Source organism: Fukomys damarensis, unplaced genomic scaffold, assembly GCF_012274545.1.
Source record: "Fukomys damarensis isolate Sample0158 unplaced genomic scaffold, DMR_v1.0_HiC HiC_scaffold_1, whole genome shotgun sequence".
Taxonomy (NCBI): Eukaryota; Metazoa; Chordata; class Mammalia; order Rodentia; family Bathyergidae; genus Fukomys; species Fukomys damarensis.
In genome coordinates, this window is record NW_022900913.1 from 2639756 (window position 1) to 2655377 (window position 15622).

At 51.1% G+C, this 15622-nt stretch overlaps 1 pseudogene; it reads left to right on the plus strand.

The window, feature by feature from the left end:
- Positions 1–501: 501 nt before the first annotated feature.
- LOC117283431 lies at positions 502–1146 on the plus strand (annotated as a pseudogene).
- Positions 1147–15622: the final 14476 nt, after the last annotated feature.

Consider the following 15622-nt stretch of genomic DNA (forward strand, 5'->3'; position numbering starts at 1 on the left):
GGAAGGCTGTCTCTGAAGCCCCGCAGTGGCCAGCAGCCGTGCCGGGAAGCTGCTCCCTACGGTGACAGTGAGAGTGACACACCGGGATGCAGGACAGGCAGATGATCGAAGGGTCTCCTGGAGGGTTCCAGCCTCTGCCCAAGGGCCTGGCACCGCCAGGAGAGGAGAAGCATCCCAGAGGAAGTTTACACAGAAGGTGGGCTGAGCCGGGGTACCCTCTCCCCACTGGGAGAGTGGCCAGAGCTGTGAGAACCGCTTCCTGGGACCACGGCCGCCTATCCTACTGCAGCGTCCGCTTCGGGGATCCGAGGCACTCACCTGTAGGAGCAACCACTGCAGGTGCTCCTGCGTGGAGTGTGTGGGTCTTTGGTGGGGCCAGCGAGGGGCAAGCAGCCAACAAGGAAACCCTCGGAAGTGCCACAGGTGCGGGCACAGGGCACCTCCAGGCTGCTGTGGAGACGGGAGGGCCAGCCGTCTCGTTCCAGATGTGCCCCAGTAATCATGGCCGGGGAGTGGGCCCCTGAAGGTTTGCCAGCTGGCCCCAGCAGAGCAGAGGAAGCCCCTCGGGTGTTGTCTCTCCGGGGAGTTGCTGCTGGGCTCCTAGTATGGAGGACCTGGGCATCCAGGAGGACCTCTTCATTGCATCAGAGGTGGGTGAAGACCACGAGCACCAGGGCCATCTGCAGCATCACCCAGAAGCACGTCCAAGAGTGGGGCCCATTCAGCCTGGTGACTGGGAGCAGACCCAGCCACAACCTCTGCATTGTCCACCCTCCTGCCAGGGACTCTGTGAGGGCATGGGCCAGCTCTTCTCTGAGTTCCCCCACATCCTACATGCTGTGTGCCCCAGGGAGGAAGGGACCACCTTTTCTGGCTCTGAGACCACCCTTCTTCTGGCTCTGAGAACGTGGCCATGGCTGTCAGTGGCATGTGGGACATCTTGGGATTTCTCGAGTCCAGCCCTGTGACAAATGATGCCAAAGAGGTGTCAGCTGCACACAGGGTGCTTCTGGGGTGACCCTTCCTGTCATGAAGAGGCCACCGGCATCCACTGTGAACCCTAAGCTGGGGCTGCAGGAGTATCAGGAATGTGGCAGAAAAGCCAAGCTCAGCAGAGTGAGGACAACGACCGGTCAAACTCCTTAAAGCAGGGACTGCGTGAATGAGGAAGAGGCAGCCGTGGTGCACTGAAGTACACAGGGCATTGGCTTCCCGTCCACTATGCTGATATCTCCAGTGTGGCTGGACCACAGTGTGACAGCCAGGCACCACCTCCGCACTCCGCTGAAGGAATATTCTGCTTGTGTGTAAGGGACAGGCGGGCAAACCGAGGCAGTGATGCAAAGTTAAACAAACAATCAAACAAACAAGCCACAAACACGATAAACACCAAGAACATGAGGATGGAGAGAAATATCGGCACCCAGAAGAGAAAGAGGAATTTAAAACAAAAAACACAGAGGTGGAAAAACTGGAGGGCTTTGCCTTGTGAAAGGGGCTGGATGTCATCTCCTGATTTTTCAGAGCTAATCTTTAGTCCTATTTTAAAAGCCAATTAACCCCCCTACTCTTCCCCCATTTGGGGCCAAACCTTTTGTTTCCTACTCTTTCAGAGGGCTTTTCTGTTTTGGGTTTTTTTTTTTTTCCTTGCTGTGACTGAAAGGAGAAAGTTATTGCAGCAAAAATCAGTAACAAAAAAAGTAGTAACAATACCTAGCAGAGGAAAGGCCAGAGAGACAAAAAAGGAAATTCTATAGAAATCTATATACTGGTTTTGTTTTGTTTTGTTATTATATATGTTTTTGTTGCTGTTGACTCTGGCCTGATCAGATAGGAGCACAAGCAAGGCAGAAAATTAGACAATTGGTGGCCAACTTTCTTCTCAGCCTCCGAGCTATCTAACCAGCACCATTCCAGGTCAGACAAACAGAACCCAACCAGCAGTAGGGAGACGAGATCACCACACAGCTACTTTTCTACAGTATTTCAGGTGTCTACCACACAGGAAATCTTGAAGAAAACCAGCTTCTAGAAGCTTCTGTTTCTGTTTATTTACAGTATATAGATATATATTTATATATAAAAGGTACTGCTAACTACTGTATAACCCTACTTCATAATGGTGCGTTAAAGCAGCAAGATTAATAAAAACATGAGCTTCTACCTGGCCTTATGTGCAAAGGGTTCTAACCCAGGATGGGAAAGGGATTCAGCTCAGAGATGCCTTGCAGTCTGGTGCGTTTTTCCCCATGGTTCTTAATAAGTTGAAAGAGGGGAACTGGGGGCTGTGTTCCCCGCTTCTCACTGCCAAAGGGGTCAGCTGGGGCAGTCAGAGCCAGGGAGCTGAGTGTGGAGCTCATCTGGGCTCATGCAGTAACCTTTGGAATCTCTTGAAAACAGAGACTCCCTTGGCCGAGCCCAGGGCTCCTTGTGGTGGGATCAGAAATGACCCCGAGTGCGGCAAAGTGACAGTCACAAACCCCACCTGCAGCAAATGAAAAAAACACAAAACCTTAAAAATAGAAAGTGACTGCTTCTCTGGGTGGAGGACTGTGGGGGAAACTCCAGCGAAGAGGGGGTGCAGGGGTGCAGCCCGGGCAGCACACTGCTCCAATCTACACATTTCCTCCAGCCAGGAAGGCCGCTAGGCTGGGGACAGCTGTTTTGGAGGTGAGGCACAGGGAACCTAGCGGGTGCTAGGATTTCCCACCCACAAGTGAGAGCCAGGCAGGAGGTGGAGCCTCCAGACCTCTCCTATGCTCACCTTGGTCCTCCAGGCCCCAGCTGTGTGCATGCCAGGGCAGGGTGGCACACTTCAGCTTGCTGCTTCTACACAGCATGCATGCTTATGAGGCAAGAGGTGCAGCCTGGCATCCAGCAGGAGGCCCCGTGGGAAGGCGCTGGGATTCTGAGCACTCAGCCATGCTGACTCCTTGTGGTCCCGATGTGTCTGACATGGTGGTGTTGTGCCCTGGGCCCAAGTGCGTGCCAGCCAAAACCACTGATGCTACAGAGTCCCTGAGGAAAGGCCACATGCCCTCCCCAAGAGCTGCTCCTTTTGTATAATAAGCATAATGTAAGACATAGGAGGCTGAAGCAGGAGGATTGCAAATTCAAGCCAGGCCTGGGCCACTTAGTAATTTATTGAGGCCTTTCCTCAAAGTAAAAAATGGGCTAGGGTGTAGCTCCATGTGAAGGCCCTTAGCTCAATCCCAAATACCACTCAAAAAAATAAAAGCCATAAGACACAGGTCCTGTAGAGGTGAGTTGCTTGGAATGGATGTGATGTGGGTTCATGAGAGAGGTGCCATGTTTTTTTTTCAAAAATGAACAACTTTAGAGAAAACCCCTTCCATGATAAAATTCATCCTGCCTGCTTCATCTTCTTGCCCTCATAGCATTTAGTACAATGATAGTAAGGGTGAAAAGAATATAATCCTAAATATCACTACAATGTGTGCGATGGGCTCAGGAAATTCATTTTAGCTTGGGTCTAACACAGCCTTGGGTAGGAGATCACCGTTCTAGAACATCCCTGCTCTCTATGTCCTCCTGCTTCCTCTGGGGTCTGCATTCTGCTGTGATAGCATGTGTGTGTGTGTGTGTGTGTGTGTGTGCTTGCACACTTATACATGTATACAGACCCACCATTCAGAAGACGGTGATGTATTTAATCAGCTCTATGGTCTCTACCATCTTGTCTGCTGACATCTGGACTCAGAAGAAGAAAACTGACTGCAAGTCACAGAAGGGGAGCTGGTGTCCATCATAAGCACAGCAGAATGGAACCCAGTGCCCCCTGCCTGAGGACAGAGTTGGAAAGAATAATTCCATCACTTCCGGGCGTGTCCCTCTCAGTCCGGGAAGCCCCGACTGCTCTGTCTGGGATCAGTTTCAGCATCACCAAATTTCCCAGCAAACCATCTCGCTAGAGCAAAGAGGAGACCCTTTGTGTCCTCTTTGAAGATAATAATTCTCTTTGAAGATGAGGAGCTATCTTCTCCTCTAAGATCTCTGTGAACTCTTGCAGGGTCTCCAGCCACGAGTCCTCCACCCAGACGTCACTGAAGAGCAGCTCAGTGGACAGGGTCAGACCTGCTGTGCAGGTTCTCAGGTTCTGTGCTGGGAGAAGCCTGACACTGGTGAGAAAAGTGCTTCCTGAGTGCTCTGAAAACGTGACCCACAGGTAGAATTAGAGAAATCATGAAGAGGCAGACTTCTTCGCTAACAGGTACTAATTCATTATCACCAGAGCACACCCGATACCCAAAGAGATATTTCTAGCGGTGTCTTATAAATGAAGTTCTGTTCAACTTACTTTTGCAGCAGCTCGTCCTTGATGAGTGATTGGGGTTGAATGGTACTGAGCACTTGGTTTCATATGAAATTCAGTAAAGGCACCAAATGCTTTAAAGCAGGACTTATTACTAGTGAGATTGGATCTCATGGGGTCCAGTTCTGGTGCCAGCAACACAGACTCTGGCCCAAAGTGGAGCTTGGTTGTTACAGCAGCATGCTAGTGGCTTCCGAATTGTGCCATTGCAAGGGAATAACATACCAATAGGAATGCCAGGTGAGATGAGGTGGAACAGTAGATAGGAACACCTTGTACAGCTGGCGCTGTCCTGGAAGAGAAGGGGTAGTTGAGGGAGAAGGCCTCAGCCAGAATCCAAGCATGCAAGAAACTTTCATTGTGCAGAATGGTCAGAAAACATCCAATAGACTAAGTCTGAGATTCAATAGCCTGAGGGACTAAAATTCAAAACGATGGAAATGAGCTGCTCTGTTCTGCCAGTCAGGGCCCTGGTTGAAAACCATCTGGGGCTGTGTGCCTTGGCTACATGCATGTGATGTTGTAGTCCGGGTCTGACCCATTCCCAAAGGCTCCTGTGAAAAAAGCATAGCTGTCAACCCTTGGTGCTGTCAGGAGGTGTCCAACCTGTAAGAGGTAGATCCTGGTAGAAGGAATCAAGTCAGTGGAGTTGTGCCCTTGAAGAGAAATTAGGATCCCAATCCCTTCTCAGAGCTCTCTTTGCTTCCTGGCCACCACGAAGTAAGAAGCTTCCTCTAGCACTCACTTCCTGCTGTTTCCAGCTTTCTCACTCTAGGCCCCAACGGAGCTATGGAAACGTGAACTGGAATCCCCGAGGCCATGGGCCAAAAATCAACTTTTCCTCTTATGAAGCGGGTTTATCTCAGGCGTTTGTCACAGTAATGGAAAGCTGGAAAATCCAGTGTCCCGGACACTGTGGACTCCAAGCTTCCTCTGAAGGTCACACTGCAGAGCCATGGCCTAGGGCTCTCTGGGGTGTGACTGCACATTTCCTTCTTCTGGAAAATGATGTAGAAACCCCTCCCGCGCAAGGCAACGGTCCACCCAAACCCATATACTGAACTCCTAGCCTCCAGATGAAAGAATTAAGTGGGTGAAAGAATTAACATCTCCTTTGGGAGGTGCCATGGTTTTGATCCAAAATGTTAGGCAATGGAGTATTATTGGAAAGGGGGATCACTAGGGGCATGACCTGAAGAGTCCATTCTTGTCCCACATCCCTCTCTCTCTCTTTGATTCCTGGCCACCACGGAGTGAGCAGTTTTCCTCTACCATGCTCTTCCACCACACTTTTTGAGTTTGGAGCCTGCTTTCCATGGACTGAACCAATGGAAACTGTGAGCCAAAATAAACCTCTCCTTTATATTGTCTCCCAGGTGAGAAAGCTGAGGCCAGGAGGGCAGAGTCATCATGAACAGGATTAGTGCCCTCATAGAAGGCCCTAGAGATCCCCCTCACGCCTCCTGTCAAATGAGACCCCATTAAGCAGGCACTGCTTGTGAACCAGGAAGAAGCTTTCAGCAGACACTAATCTGCCAGCACATTAATCTTGAACTTCCCACCTCCAAAGACATGCAAAATAGCACTCTGCCTCTTTAGCATTAGTTACATGTTAGCAGTTCAGTCCAGTCACTCTGTAGAAATTTGTCACAATAGCTTAAGGTTACTGCTCCTAGCGACATAGACTAAAACTCAAAGCTTCTTTAAGCCCTACCTCGCATGTGCCCACAGGAGCCAGGCAGTGCTCCCAGGGTTTAGTTTTGTAGGAGCTTGATCAAGAGTGCAGCGTGAATCTTGTAAGGAAGAGCACGCTGGCTCAGCAGTGCTTTTCCTATACACGGATTTACCAATATTTCGAGGACCCCTGGGGACTGTGGAGGAGGCCAGGCCAAGGCAGCTACTGTGGGAACCAGAGAGGGAGGAACTGGAAGGCATAAAAGCGGGAACACCAGAGTGGGTGCAACATGTACACCCCGCAGCGCACTGCATTTCCAAGAAGTTAGAGACTCTCTGGCTTCCGAAGTGAGAAAGACAGCATGGACTTCATTTCCAAGAAGTTAGAGACTCTCTGGCTTCCGAAGTGAGAAAGACACAGCATGGACTCAGCCTTCGGTTCCATGTCCAGTGACCTGTGACGTGCAGTGCACAGAAAGGACCTCTCTCCATGGCACAAGGAGGTGACAGCAGTCAGCACAGCAGTGGCCCCTTGCCGATGCCCAGGAGGGGCTCTTCTGCCATGGCCACCAGAGCAGAAGTGAGAGACACCCGACCTGCGAGAGCTCCCATGGTGGTCGGGGAATGCAGCACCTCTGGATGGGCTCTAGGTGGAGGCTGTGGACAGAGTGGGTGTCTGCTGCAGATGGCGGTCAGACCCACTGACTGAAGGGGGGATCCATGCCAGGAACGAAGCCCCATGACACCAAACGCCCTTGAAAATGGTCCTGCCTGCTCTTCAAGGCCCCCATGACTTGGCCAAGATTGTCCCCTGAAGAGAGGAAGACGCCCAGCTACTCTGACAAACTTTCAACAGACTATCTGACGACATGTTGATGTCCAGAGCCTAAAGTGCCATCGACTTTCTTTACACAGGATGGTAACTAATGAACAGAGTTATTCCAAGTTCCAGCGAGCTCTCTGGGTGCTCATGTCCCAGGCTATCAAATCTGTAATCGTGCCAGCCAACCTGGCACTGTGGTCAATCCTCAGAGCAAATCCTTGGTGGATGGTGTAAGAGCTGAGGCCCAGTGAAAGCCATCCCTCAACAACCCTGACCCAGGCAGAAAAATCCCTGGCATGCTGGCACTCCAGAGTGAAGAGATGAAGGCACAGAGGTTTCTCCTACAGATCCATTCCAGCAACTACTCTGACCTCTGCAAAAAATGGATATGGAAAAAGAGAAGAATACCACAGTCTCAGTCCATGGATGACCCCATGTCAGACCCTCTCAGATGTGGCATTTTTGCTCAGGAGGGTAGGCGTGGAGTCAGGTACACTGCATATATTCATCAGCTTGACAAGCAACTTTTGCTTCTCTCTTACTCAAAAAGTAAGATGAGCAATAATATGTTTTCCCATGGAATTGACAAAAATCTCATTTACATTTTTGCCCCCGGGGCTATACTCACTGTACCGTCTGTCATAATGTAGTCAAAATAATCTCAATTGCCTGACGTTGATCTGTTACATCAGTGTCAGTGTGTTGATCAGGCCTGGGGAAGAAGAGGTGGCCAGCGTGCTTAGAGCCTTACAGCAAGTGCACACGTCTGACTTGGATAGATAAACATCTTAAGAATTCTCTGACCTCCCTCACCCTAGATATTTTAGAAGCTGATGACTGAGGCCTGCTAGGGAAATGATTACTCTTGTCTTCCCTTCCAGGGGAAAAAGAGGACTGTGCAGCACGGTCTGGTCAGGGCTGCAGGTAACACAGCTGCACCTCGGGAGACTCCTATAGCTGGTGACCCGAATGACTCAAAGGCCAGTGGCTTCACACAGTACTGAGCAGGAAGGGCATCTATGGGGTTCTGATCGTGGGCCACAGGCTCCACAGGCTCTGTGACTGGAAATGTCCATGGTGGCAAAGACCACGTACAGGACTCAGGCTTGAGCAGGCCACAGCATGTGCGTCAGAAAACTGGACGCCTTTTCCCAAAACCCCCTGGCCCATGCCTTTGCCCTCCTCTAGGTTGCTCTCTGCCCTCACGTAACTTCTCGCTCTCATGGCTCCTCTGTGCTCCCTCCCGTGCCTTGTGGAAGGGACAGCAGGTTCCATTGCCAACCCATGCTGAGGTGTCCAGGGGCAGAGCAAACCACGCGGTGACTCCCTAGGGCGATTTTCATGAAAACACTTAAAAGCTGAAAGCCATGTGCACACTAGTAAAAGTGGCAAGACGATGCCTACAGCACCTGCAGCATGGCCCCCGCTGTGTTCCGTCCACATCCAACCATCCTGAGTGCTCCCTGGCCCTGGCCGGGTCCTCTCCCAAGAAGGGCAAGGCTGGGAGGCAGGTGCTGTCATGAACCCCTGATTTGTGGGTGACAATAGGAAAGGAAAGGAGCTCCCTGAATGCCACCCTGACATTCAGAGCTGGGACGGACCGGGAGGGGCTGGCAGGTCTGAGCTTTGAGCACTGCTCGGGAACCCGCACTCGCTCTCTGTCTCTGGGCTCACACTGCTGGCATATCTCCGCCCTCAGTGTCCCACTTAGCGGGACTTGGGACGCACTCTTAGAACTTCAGTCTCTTCTGGAAGTTGCCACAGGAAGGTTAACATGGCAAGGTTTGTGAGAGTAACAGTTGTGCACATTATTATGAACAAAACCTCTTGTATAAGCCCTAGAATCATAATTTCTAAGTATTCTCATAAATTGCCATAGTTAACACTTTCTTTATGAGCCACCCTGTGATGGGCCACAGTCAGCTTCCCCACAAACCAGTGCAAGTGGAGGCAGGAGACTTCAACCAGACTCATTGGATATCTGAGTATCCTCCAAATTAGACACCCACACCGAATTACAACCTATTTTCTCTCCATTTAATTCTGACAGAGCTCCTCGCATGTGAAAATTCTTAGCTTTTCTATCTCATGGGGGTCGCAGGACAATCTCCCAAATGAGCCCAGAGACCAGAAAAACTCTACCCAGCTGGGGGAGGCTGGGCCAGGATCTCAGAGCATTTGGCATCTGTTGTGCTGGAACATGGCTGAAAGACACCAGTGCTGTCGAGGGGCAGGGGGGTCCTGGCCAGGCCTCCTGATGGGTGCAGAGTGGCCTGCTCTTTCCTGAGTTCACACGGCCATGCAGGCCACGCCAGGAGGCTGTGGGTTCAGTGCATGCATCAAAGAGGAATGCAGAGTTTCCCGCAGGACCAGGACTGGGGTCATCTTCGTAGCCTCTTTCCTAAGCAGCTGACATATCTAAAATAATGCCATTTAAATACTCCAACGAGAGGCCATGTGTGGCGGGGGATTTTTGACACTCGTTGTGGGATGTGCTCAGAACTGATGACATGCCACTGGAGTTTTCTCCAACTTTGGGATTCTCCTAAGAAAAATTAACCATGAAGAAAGAGGTGCAAAGAAATGGTTGTGGATTGCCTCAAGGAAAACTATGGTCACAGCATGATTTATGAAGGAGAAAGAAATTTCCAGCTGTACCTCCCAGGAGGGTCCGTGTCTAACACCAAGGAGGGAACATCACCAAAGTTAAAAAAAAAGAAAGTGAAGAAAATTCTGGAAGCATCCATTTTATGCTCCCCCTTCCTAAAATTTGGTAAAGACAATGTGTACTGAAGTATGTCCTGTTTGTCAGCCCTGCTCTGTCAAGTTGATTTCAGGTCTGAGGTTTACACAGCAGGCTTTTTAAAGAAACTGGATCCCTTCTGATTTTATTGCAAACCAGGGAACTGAGGCCACAAAAGGCTTCTTTCACAGACAGGAAGAGTTTTCACCTGAAAAAATAAACTGACAAAGACAACATTTACATACTGCTGATGATATAGTGCCCTTGGAGGAAACACGACCAGCCTGACCGCTAATGGTGCATTTTAAAAGCCGGAAGTGCCCGTCACGTTGGAATACATAATCGAAGGGCTTCCTGCCCCACTTCTGTGAGCTTCCCAGGAGTGGCGTCCCTGGGACCTGCTGGCTTCATTGTGGGGACCGACGCTCAGCTTGGAGAAGAGCAAAGCTCATGGCTACCTGCAGACCTCCAAACACAGGGCCCAGTCCACTATTTTCATATTCCTTCCAAGACCAAAACATAACTTTTGTTACAGCTAAACTTTTGAAAAAATGAGACAGAGGAAATAGACATGGCATTAGCTCTCACTCAGGAGGTCTCACACTGGCCAGCCCATCAGAAAAGTGATGTGGCTGCCCTGTTACGCCATACGGGATCAAATCTCTGGGAACCATGCTGGCCTTGCGGTGTTTTGTAGCTGGAATCAGTGATAAATGAAATCAGCTGCTGACACTGCCCAGCCAGAACAGGGTCTGGCTCCAGTTGGATTTAGAGATAAGACCAGGGCAAGGTAGGTACCAAGAAAAAGCCTCCTAAGTGTCCAATATAAGTGGAGCAGGGAAACCTCTGCTTTCCAGTTTCTCTGCCCTCCCCCTAATCCTATCCCTTTGGGGTGTCCCAGACTAACAGAGGCCATGGCTGTGGCACAGCAAGACCATGATCCCTCTGGAGCCAACCTGAGCTTTCTGAAGAAGTCTTGAAGGATGCCTCATCACACTGAAGGACAGGTCATGCACTAAGTTGGCCTGGAGAGAGACCAGGTCTTGGAGCTCTGGGGAGTTTTCTACACTCACCCCACACAGGAGGGCAGAGTAACAGATGGATTAGGGGGAAGCCACCAGGAACACCTGTATTTGTGACTTTCTGTGCTAACGATGACAAAGGCCAGGCCTCATGAATACAACACATCATATGTCCTTTTGGAAAAGTGCCACAAGGCTCCAGGAGCCCTGGCTGTCAAGAGCTTCACTGCACCGTGGGTGAGATTTGGGGGCAGAGACAGGCACCTGCTCTGAAGCTCTGCTGGCCTGGCACTGACCCTGGCCCACCTTTCTCCCTGGCATTTACAGTCCCTCTGCAGAGCAGGCCCTGACCCCAAAACCTCCACAGTCTTTCAAAGCTGACTTCAAAAGCGCGGTTAAAGTCCATAGAACATCTTTCCCAAGAGGCAACAAAGGGTCTGTTCTCTCCCTTGATCACTGGAGCTCACCTGTAGGAAATGCTGCTCCTTTTTAGTGACCCAATGAGCTTTCTCTCCTGGATAAACTGGAGACATTCTTGACAGGCTTAAAGTCACTGCCACCTCTCAGGAATGTGGCCAGGGCCCCAGGGCCCCCGCCCTTGTCTCTGCGTGTTCTGATGCCTGAGCAGATTTTCCCCTTGATACTTCCATGGCTGATTTATCGAGATGAGCACAAGCTCGCAGGTCGGCAGGACCGTCCCTGACACAGATGTGTACAGTGAAACACATTTGATGTTCTCGAATAAAGAGCTTGCCTTACATTGGCAAACGATCGGATTACTAGGACAGGTTGGCAAAACAAACCATCCATCAGCGGTTGTCACGAGCATCTTGCCGGGGCACAGGAAGGTGTGGGGGAGGCTGGGGCCCGAGCCCTGTGCAGAGTCCACACAGCCTTTGTGCTTCCCGTAAAGACACTCTTGAGACCCGAGCTTGCCTCCTCATGAAGAACCTTTGAAAACAGACATTTTATTTTAATCTGCTCCCAGCCCGTAAAGAGTAGTCTGTTCTTCTTCTCTCCCTTCCTCCTGTCTTTCTTCCCTCCTTCCTCTTTTCCCATCTTAAACATATCCAAAGTCTTGAAAACTCTCCGAAGAATAATAACGTAGTATTGTGAGTAACCACCACCTTCCTTTTGCGAAGAACACGAACTTAGTGAATAAATACATTTGTGAATTTTACTGCTCAATACTGAATTCAACAGGTAGAATTTGCCATTTTCTCTTTGGCACTAACACGTTAAACTTGACTTTAATTCTTTTTGGTGAAGAAGTAATCAAAGCCACACTCACCCTGTTTGGAGGAGGTAAATGCTCATCGGTCACACGATTCAGGCCTCCTGCAGCCTCTCCCCCTCCTACTTTGTCACTGTTTCATTTTCCATCTCTCCTCTTAGCTCTTTCCAACTCTGTTCTTGTAGTAGGTCGATTTACTTCTTGGTGGAGTGAGACATGAGAAGTGGCATAATTTTCAGCTGTTTGGGGGAAATCTTCCCAGCTGGATTTCTGGGTCCTGTGTGCATGAGTGAGAGCATTGCCTCTTAGCGCAAGTGGCTCCATCTTGGAATGTCCTCAGTGGGCGAGGCCATCAGCCAGGCTGGGAACTGTGCAGACACAGCAAGCGCCTGGCCCGATGACTCCAGGTGTCTCCGTCTCACTTAGGGCAGAGATGGTAACTAAAGCTGTCCAGCTGCACTGATTGCTGCCCGCCGGAGTGAGGGTCATCCAGCTGCCTGCCAGAGGCTCACCCAGATTCGTCGGGGAGTATCCAGCCCTGTCCACCCACCGACTGTGACTTTCCTAGGCTCTACCTGCAGCCATCCCCAGAGAGTCAGGCCTCTGAGTGCTCTGGACTTTGTGTGCCACGGTCCCTATTCTGTGTGATCCTCTGGGCTCACACTGGTGAGAAGTGGTTGACAAACTGTGAGACTTGCAGAGGGATCTGGTATGTGCATCTGCCTGGGCAACCTCGTGCTGCCCCACAGAGGGTGCCAGGATTGCAGAGTCAGTGATCAAGAGCACAGTCGTGATGCAGCCTGATGACATTTGCAACCTCGTGAAGGGTGCCTACGCTGGGGACTGGGCTCCAGAGGCTGCATCCACTTGGTAGTGATGTGCTGCCTGCCCCATGGAGCATGGCCTGCTCCAATCCCCCACCTCCGGAGACAGGGGTCCAGAACAAGGGTGGGCACAGCCCAGGACTCTCCTGATGGCCGCTCTGCCTACAGAAATTTGGGCAGAGGCACAGTAACACATCCAGGAGATAAGCAGACTGACACAGTAAATGGCACCTCTGGTGATTAATCCAGTGTTCCAGTGACTCTGATGCATTCATTTGATTGTCAGATCGGGTTCCAATTTCAGGGAAAGATCATTTCAGCAAGTTGTGGTCCAAAGACGGCTCCTCTCGGGACTCAGCTCTATTCAGTCGCCAGTCCTCACACATGCAAAATCAAGCCGGAAGTAGACTCTGAAGTTAAAATAAGAACTGAAACCCTTGCAGGGCTTGTGCAGGGAGTGGGCTCTGGAGAGTAACAGGGAGGCTGGGCAGGGATGCGTGGCGAGGCTCTCTCCTGAGACCGGCAGGGCATCCAGCAGCCGGGTCTCCATGCCCTTGTGGTCTGGCTTGTTCCTGCGGTCCAGCAGGCTGGCGGCATCCCTTTCTTAGCCACAGCTCAGAGGGTGGCATGCAGACGTCCCCAGGAATCGGGGTACACAGTGGTGGTCACAGGCACGCTCCACTTCTCACACAGCACCGGTGCCTCCTCGGGACCCTTCCGCTCTGGCATGGCGCCTCGCTGACATCGCTGATCTGGAGAAAGGAGAAAGAGGCAGGGGTCTGAGCCCACCACTGCTGTCTGTGCCGTGTCCCTGGCCCACCTGGACTGCTCCCTGCACAAGACCTACCGAACCTGGAAACTTGTGAATCCCATACCAAGACGGACCAAGCCCCCATTCCCCTCTTCTTTTCATCCCTTGCAACATTGCCTTCGTGTTGCTGGCTCCAACAAGAGTTAAGAATCGTGGCCAAATTGGATGCTGATTTAAGAATGGGCCTGAGAAAATCCAGTGCATTTTCCTTCCTTCGAGCAATGTGAAAGCCAGTGGCTGTCGCCTTACGGTCTGAATGCCAAATATCACATCGGCCTGGATAGCCGCTCCTAGGTGTGGCCGATGTCACAGCCCAGCAGGGCTACCTTAGCTGGATGAGCTTGGATGTTTCACACCTCAGTTTCCTCGAATGCAAACTGGACGTAAAATAGGGTCCCTGTGGATATGAAAGGAGTCATGCACAGCCCCTGGGAAGTGTGCGGCCTGGGATATGTCTGTCACACTTTTTAATGGATCGGCATTCTCTGAATCAATTTTATCAAGGTTTTACATGCTTATAAAACAGTTCCCAGAGTGCCAACCTCCACAAACAGGAACAGCTTGGTGCCTATCTGTGTGTGAGTCTCCTCCCAGTGGATCTGATGACACTTTCAGGGCAGGGTGATGCTGTCCCTGGCACTCTCATGCCCATGGCCTCATCACCCCTCAGCCAGTTACCAATAACAGAACCCTTCCTGCATTGAGGGGAAATGGGCTTTGGTGCATTGCAGTCCTCAAAGATTTCAAGATCTTGTTTCATTTTTTGCAGGACTGAGGATGACCTATAACTGCCCAAATGTCACACGAGACTCTGCCACTAGGCTACATCCACACACTACAAACTCCGATATTTTCATGCTTTTTCAGGCCAATCTTTTACTCCATCCAAACAGGTGACAAGAAAGAAGCCAGGCTAGTGCAGCCCTGTCCTCCTCCGAGGCCCAGCAAGTTACCATCACACAGAGCCCCTGGGGCCATTCTGGGCTCAGGAAGGTGTCCTTCTGCTGAGCAGCAGGCCCTGCACCAGCCACCTACCCTCTTGTTGAGGAAGGGACATGCAGGGACTGGGGACTGGGAGGCCGTGGTCAGCAGCCTTGTCCTTTGGCCTGCACCTGGGCAGAAGTGTGCCCTTCCTTCTGGGCTCGGGTGACCTCGGCATGGGGCTAAAGCCTCTGATGTGGTCCTGGCTGCTCCATTTCCCTTTAAACATTGGTAGGGTTATAGCAATTGATTTTGATTTGAAGGATGAAATGGGTATAAAAACTCACTGTGATCTCAACATTTAACTGGGAATAAATGTAGGAACCATCTTGTTAACCAAAGGGCAGATTTTACATCAAATGAGACATCTGGAGTGGCTGATATTCCCTGAGTTCCCTGAGGACCCTGATGGCTAAGGAAGCCACCTCTGAGTCCTCCCCTCCTGGTGTCACCACCACAGGGAGACATACCGGGGCCAGACTGCAGTTCTGCTGAGCACCCTGTAGGCAGCTGGGCGTGGTGGTGATGGAAGCAGGGACCCCTGCCCCAATACCACCAAGCCCTAGTCTGTCCACTGGTTTTTCTGTGAGGAGTAAGATGAGTATGGTTCAGAGTGGCTCCCCTGCCCTTGAAGGTGATGGTCCTCCAGGTCACAGGATGTGAGGCCTTGGGTCCCTAGGTGTCCACAGCCTCTGGTGCCCAGACCAGATGTGGAAGTCCATTTGTCACATGGTGGGGCACACTGCAGAACAGAACAGGAGGGTGTCCCTCCACCCAGAAACTTTCGTCCTTAATCAAAAATCTTCCCATTGTGCCTACATTGTCCACGTTATCCTGTGTTTCCATTCCATTGCTTCCCTAACCCACAATAACCACGCAAGTGACACTGAACCTTCACATAACAGCATGCAGTCACTGTAACACTTAGGACATTGTCCCATGTGTTCCCTGTGGAGACCCTGGCTGACTCTTTCTGTGGATGGGAGAACTGTAGAGCAAGAAGGAAATCTCTGTGCCCTGGCTCCCACAGGAAGCTTAGGGTGAGGCTGGACAGGGTACTGCAGGGCAGCAAAGTCAGTGGGCTCGGGAGTGGCCTGTCACCTCCAAGGGCCAGACAGAGCCATTTTGTGGAACTGCAGCACTTGGGAGCTGGGGGCATCACCAGATTTTGCTTGCA